The sequence below is a fragment of the Lolium rigidum genome, chromosome 6 (assembly GCF_022539505.1).
Source record: "Lolium rigidum isolate FL_2022 chromosome 6, APGP_CSIRO_Lrig_0.1, whole genome shotgun sequence".
Classification (NCBI taxonomy): Eukaryota; Viridiplantae; Streptophyta; class Magnoliopsida; order Poales; family Poaceae; genus Lolium; species Lolium rigidum.
The window spans coordinates 65,419,047-65,425,706 of record NC_061513.1 but is presented as its reverse complement, the minus strand read 5'-3'; the positions used below and the strand labels follow the sequence as shown (position 1 = coordinate 65,425,706).

General features: G+C 40.2%; 1 long non-coding RNA gene across 1 annotated transcript; it reads left to right on the top strand.

The window, feature by feature from the left end:
- The first annotated feature begins 4,077 nt into the window (after window positions 1-4,077).
- Window positions 4,078-5,240, top strand: LOC124659783. Its single transcript, XR_006989703.1, has 3 exons — window positions 4,078-4,187; window positions 4,289-4,483; window positions 5,174-5,240. It is a non-coding gene; the product is annotated as an uncharacterized LOC124659783 (long non-coding RNA).
- The last annotated feature ends 1,420 nt before the right edge of the window (window positions 5,241-6,660 follow it).

The window sequence follows — 6,660 nt, the reverse complement described above, 5'->3', positions numbered from 1 at the left end:
CTATTTATATAGCGAAAATACTCTATTTGAGTTTCTGCAAAAACTGTGTAAAAATATGATGCAAAAGTGCAATATTATGTGTCTACTGTATTCTACACGTTTTTATGAATCCAGGGACACGAAGTTTGCTAAGTTTGGATAAACGAAACTAAAGATATGATTTTTACGAGTTTCTATGTTTCTCTGTCTAATAATTCGAAAATACAAACAGATATGACAAGTGGCACCTTCCTATTCGAGGATACCCCTTCGTTTAAGTGATCTACTTATAGCCGTAGGATCAGAATCGTGTGGTTCAAGGAAATGAAGAAGGAAAAACAACAAAAAAAAAAAAAACAAAGGAGCAGCTTCTCACGTACAGCGGTACAGGAGATGGGGATTGCTGGAATACAACCGCGCCTCTTCGAGGATGATTCCCTGGCGATGTTGAAGCAGGCAACGGCGCTTGATTTGACAAATATAAATCGGCGAAGACGGGAACGTGGAGATCGACGGGTTCGTCCGGAATCGCTCGCCGGAAACTGCCTCGCGGACGTGCTCACAGACGAAGAAGGCACCGTCGCTGTGGTGCACCAAAATTCACGAAACAAAGTCTGAGACGTGCGCAAGGAAGAAATAGGAAGTTTGGAAGAAACTAGAGATCAAACCGTGGACTGAGCTCACCGAATTCGACGATATACTGCGGCAGTACCGCGGAGTTGCGAGGCCAAATTCGAGCAGCCTGGAGGCTCTCGGTCTGTGTGGTTTGAGGGGAAATGAAGAGGAGGATGTGGAGCTTAAATAGGAAGAAACGATGCATCAAATGGTGGCTTAAATCACCGGAAATCAATTTGGGATGGGAAACTGAAAAGGTACACAGTCCTGCGGTGTGTCCGTTCGTTGCTCAAGCTTGATGACGATGATGTGGCAGTGGGGCCCGCACGTTAGAAATAAGAAGAAAAAGAAACCTGCACGAACACCACATCGCGCCGTACGCGCGTGTGTGTGTGGCCACTTTGTTGATTTGACTTTGGCTGGCCATTTGCCCCGCTTGATTCCTTTCATCTTTTTTTTTTCTTTACCGATTTTCTTATCTTTTTCTGTTTTAGTATTTGGGAAAATATTTTGAAAACCGAATTTGATCAAAAGTGAGTTAAACTAAGTCAGTAAAATACAAATAAAATATCAGCGGATTCCTTATTCAATGTAGAATATTTTGGAACCACTTTTAAATCATTTTGAAAACAAAGAATTCGCACATAGGCCTATATGGCTTTATTTGCATTACTTCGGGTTTTAGGTTTCTTTAACAAAATTTAAAATTTCATTCAAGTTTTTCCTAGGCAATGCAACGATGCCATGATGCTTATGAATGCAATGCATGCATTTTGATATTTAAAATTTTGGAAAAAGTTTTAAATAACTTTAAAAAGTTTTAATTTCTTGGAAATTTTCAATCAAGTTCAAGCAATCAAGCATTTAATTTATTTTTGTTGCAGGTTTCTCAGATGATGTGTAAGGAAACGTTAGAGGTTACGAGTCTATCCTCAACATGCTCGCCTGTGGCACATGAAGACGAAGGACTCCATGCTGTCTATGTTTGTTCATTGTGAAACTCTGATGTTATGCTAGCCTTGTGCTATGCAATTTGTAATATTTATGTAAATTCTGGATCATACGATGTAATAAAGACCTTTGTTTCTTGGTATTACATCTTGTACTATGTGTGCTAGCGATTGATCCAGGGACTAGCACAAATATGCACAGAGATCGGCACCTTAAAAGGGTGAGGTCGCTACAGATGGTATCAGAGCATTGTGTTGACCGTAGGTTCGTGACCCTAGGTTTGGATTAGAAATAGGAAAACCCTAGGATGAAAATTTTGTCTAATCCTATTTCAAAAAAAAATGTGCTTTGTAAACTTCTAGTACTCTTATCTATTCCATCTTCAAAAATGTTTTCCTTTTGCCTTAGATGACCTACCTTATGAGACCATCAAGGAAGTAGATATGATGACCTTCTACCTAAAGTGAGGGATCGATGCTTCGAGGTGATATTCTTCGACTCCGCAAGAAGGATTTTATGGAAGAACAATGAGGAACTTGAAGAAAGACTTCGATGCAAACGATACAACACACGAAGATATACAGAAGGAGTAGAATAGAAAGCTGGAATCATCCAAAGAAGAAATAGACCGGACCACCATTAGTTATCTTTCATCGTACCAACGATATAGTAATAACACATTGATCATACCAAATTGTGGTATGACCATACTAGTTTGGTTGTGTTTTGGGCTATGTTGGTTGATGCTTGTTAGATGATTCTTGTTCTTTGAATTGCTTTGATCTGCTGTGTTTGGGTAGGAATTCTCTCTTAGAATCTTTCTATCCATTCTCATCTATACCCAACCCAGCAAATGTTTTCTCGGCAAATCGCCATGAAGACAACATTAGTGAAACCAACCTTTATGTCTCCTATCAAGATGAAGAAGCATAGAGTGTGAGATACGCAAAACCTTAGTTAAGTAGCGATAGAAATGTTTTCAAAACAGTTTAATAATGGGGATTGAAACATTGGTTCAATTCTCCATGGAAATTTTATCAAACTTGTGAGGTTGACCAAGAGTTAGAATACGAGATTCAATAAATCAAATACGGAGTAATGATTTGGGTGCAGGATGGATTGATCACCATTCCTACTACTCTTATTATTCGCTTTCGTAATATTGATTTTGCGAATCTAGAAAGATATACCTACAAAAAAGATGTCGACGAATAAGCCTAAACCTTAGGGTGGAGAAATATTATACCCTTATAGTGGGCAAGTGCTGCCAAGCGTAGGACTACAACGAGATCGAAGATCCAACCACTAGTTTAGAGTGGTGGAAGGATGTCGAAGACACCAAGAAGAAAAGGATGAAGGATCTCATGAAGTTTTCATATTTTGGTCTCTTGATTGACCCAAAGAGTGACACATCAGTATCAGAAGTAGTTTAACAACCAACCTTTTTGATTAGAAGCCCTACTATGAAGGAAACCTACCCGACTCACCTTGGAGTGATATGTTGTTCACTATATGTGAATAAACATTCGCCTATTGGATTTTAACTCAGAAGCCATAAACCATAGATGTTTTCAAAAGATGACTTGTTGTCAAGTCATATCCTCGGATGTGCCAAGTCATACACAAGAAGAGCTTAGCCTAAACCCAAGAATTAAGATTGTCTACAAAGTTTTCTTTTAATGGTGGTAGCCAACCCAACATATCCCAAACCCATCTTTCTTTCTAGCCTTTCTCGAATCTCGAGGACGAGATTCCTTTTAAGGGTGGTAGTCTGTCACATCCCAAAATTTTCTAAATTTTGGAATGTAAAATAAAAATAAATTAAATGCTTGATTGCTTGAACTTGATTGAAAATTTCCAAGAAATTAAAACTTTTTAAAGTTATTTAAAACTTTTTCCAAAATTTTAAATATCAAAATGCATGCATTGCATTCATAAGCATCATGGCATCGTTGCATTGCCTAGGAAAAACTTGAATGAAATTTTAAATTTTGTTAAAGAAACCTAAAACCGAAGTAATGCAAATAAAGCCATATAGGCCTATGTGCGAATTCTTTGTTTTCAAAATGATTTAAAAGTGGTTCCAAAATATTCTACATTGAATAAGGAATCCGCTGATATTTTATTTGTATTTTACTGACTTAGTTTAACTCACTTTTGATCAAATTCGGTTTTCAAAATATTTTCCCAAATACTAAAACAGAAAAAGATAAGAAAATCGGTAAAGAAAAAAAAAAGATGAAAGGAATCAAGCGGGGCAAATGGCCAGCCAAAGTCAAATCAACAAAGTGGCCACACACACACGCGCGTACGGCGCGCACCAAAGTAGCAGCACAGCACTATGTGGTGTTCGTGCAGGTTTCTTTTTCTTCTTATTTCTAACGTGCGGGCCCCACTGCCACATCATCGTCATCAAGCTTGAGCAACGAACGGACACACCGCAGGACTGTGTACCTTTTCAGTTTCCCATCCCAAATTGATTTCCGGTGATTTAAGCCACCATTTGAAGCATCGTTTCTTCCTATTTAAGCTCCACATCCTCCTCTTCATTTCCCCTCAAACCACACAGACCGAGAGCCTCCAGGCTGCTCGAATTTGGCCTCGCAACTCCGCGGTACTGCCGCAGTATATCGTCGAATTCGGTGAGCTCAGTCCACGGTTTGATCTCTAGTTTCTTCCAAACTTCCTATTTCTTCCTTGCGCACGTCTCAGACTTTGTTTCGTGAATTTTGGTGCACCACAGCGACGGTGCCATCTTCGTCTGTGAGCACGTCCGCGAGGCAGTTTCCGGCGAGCGATTCCGGACGAACCCGTCGATCTCCACGTTCCCGTCTTCGCCGATTTATATTTGTCAAATCAAGCGCCGTTGCCTGCTTCAACATCGCCAGGGAATCATCCTCGAAGAGGCGCGGTTGTATTCCAGCAATCCCCATCTCCTGTACCGCTGTACGTGAGAAGCTGCTCCTTTGTTTTTTTTTTTTTTGTTGTTTTTCCTTCTTCATTTCCTTGAACCACACGATTCTGATCCTACGGCTATAAGTAGATCACTTAAACGAAGGGGTATCCTCGAATAGGAAGGTGCCACTTGTCATATCTGTTTGTATTTTCGAATTATTAGACAGAGAAACATAGAAACTCGTAAAAATCATATCTTTAGTTTCGTTTATCCAAACTTAGCAAACTTCGTGTCCCTGGATTCATAAAAACGTGTAGAATACAGTAGACACATAATATTGCACTTTTGCATCATATTTTTACACAGTTTTTGCAGAAACTCAAATAGAGTATTTTCGCTATATAAATAGTTCTACAAATTATTTTGGAGTAATTCCTTTTGCTATTAACAGAGTATTGAACCCTCTGTATAGTAGCATTAGAAAAGAAAAATGTGACCTATACATCTCCCTTGTAGTATTTGTTTAGTGTTGTAGATCTTTTCTAATGATAGGAAATGTTTTTAATTATTAATGCAACGTTAAAATTGTACCATGGCATCATGCATATAGTTGAAACCAGAGAACATATTAAGTGTTTTGTTCATGTTTAATCCACATATTGCATCTATATTTTTATTTGCGATTGTATATGTGTTGCTATGTGTTTATGGAGTGAAGATATTTGTTTGTAGATTGTGGTTGTGTTGATTGCGACGAGTGTTTCCGCGAAGAGTGTACCAACTAGTCCTCTCACCAAGGCAAGTGTCACTTTTTCACTGTCCTACTGTTTGCTAAATATATTCTAGGATTTCACTAGTAGTGCATGTGTAGGATTATTTTTATTATATACGCTATGTGTCTTGCTATGATTTGATTTCCCTTTTTCACCGTAAGTAGAGTTTCCTAGATATGTGGAATGATAAGTGGCTGAGATATCATGTCAATTTTAGACGAGGTAAAAAGATATGTTTTCCATAATGAAAACAACTTGGTTCACGAAAAAACCTAGACATATTGGTATGATGGGGGCGTTGGCATGGTGAATAATGGTGGGGATCGCCGTCCAGAAATCAAAGAGAATGGACATTTTTTTCCGTTAAGGAATCGTAAATAGCTAGAGTTCCTTACATTGGTACTATCGTAGGCGGACTAGCATTATGTATAGGGAGTTTACCCTTACATTGAGTACTGCCGTAGGTGGACTAGCATTATGTATAGACAACTTATCCTTACATTGGTACTACCGTAGGCAGGCTAGCATTATGTATAGGGAGCTTACCCTTACATTGGTGCTGCCGTAGGTGGACTAGCATTATGTACAGGCAATTCACCCTTACATTGGTACCTCCATTGGTGGACTAGCATCATGTATAGGAGATCCTCCTTACATTGGTACCCCTTGGTGTGCTAGTATTATGTATAGGGATTCTATAGCAAGAATTTATTTTGATACATACAGAGTTAAGCCGAAGGAAGACCATGTTGCAATATGCATATAATTGATAGGTGTCTTTTACGCCCACCCAACAGTGACATCTTGCCAATACAATTCAAATGTATTGACCATTCGTGGCTGCAACGTATCATGTTGCAGGTTTCTCAGATGATGTGTAAGGAAACGTTAGAGGTTACGAGTCTATCCTCAACATGCTCGCCTGTGGCACATGAAGACGAAGGACTCCATGCTGTCTATGTTTGTTCATTGTGAAACTCTGATGTTATGCTAGCCTTGTGCTATGCAATTTGTAATCTTTATGTAAATTCTGGATCATACGATGTAATAAAGACCTTTGTTTCTTGGTATTACATCTTGTACTGTGTGTGCTAGCGATTGATCCAGGGACTAGCACAAATATGCACAGAGATCGGCACCTTAAAAGGGTGAGGTCGCTACAGCGCAGGAGGCGGCGCTAGCAGCCGTTGGTGCTGCGCGCGACTCCCGGAGGCGGGAAACCGGCCAGGGCAGCGCCGAGTACTTTACCATGGAGGATTACATGGCGTCCATGGCCGCCCGCGTCGAGCCCATCACGAAGCTTGGCTGGGAGCTCCGGAAGGCGGCGGAGGAGCTGATCCAGCTGCTGTGGCCGATGGAGACGCTGCCGCAGGATCTCTCCAACCTCATCACCTGGCTGGAGAAGGCGCTTGACCGCTTCCTTGACTGGAAGGAGTCCGCTGCGCG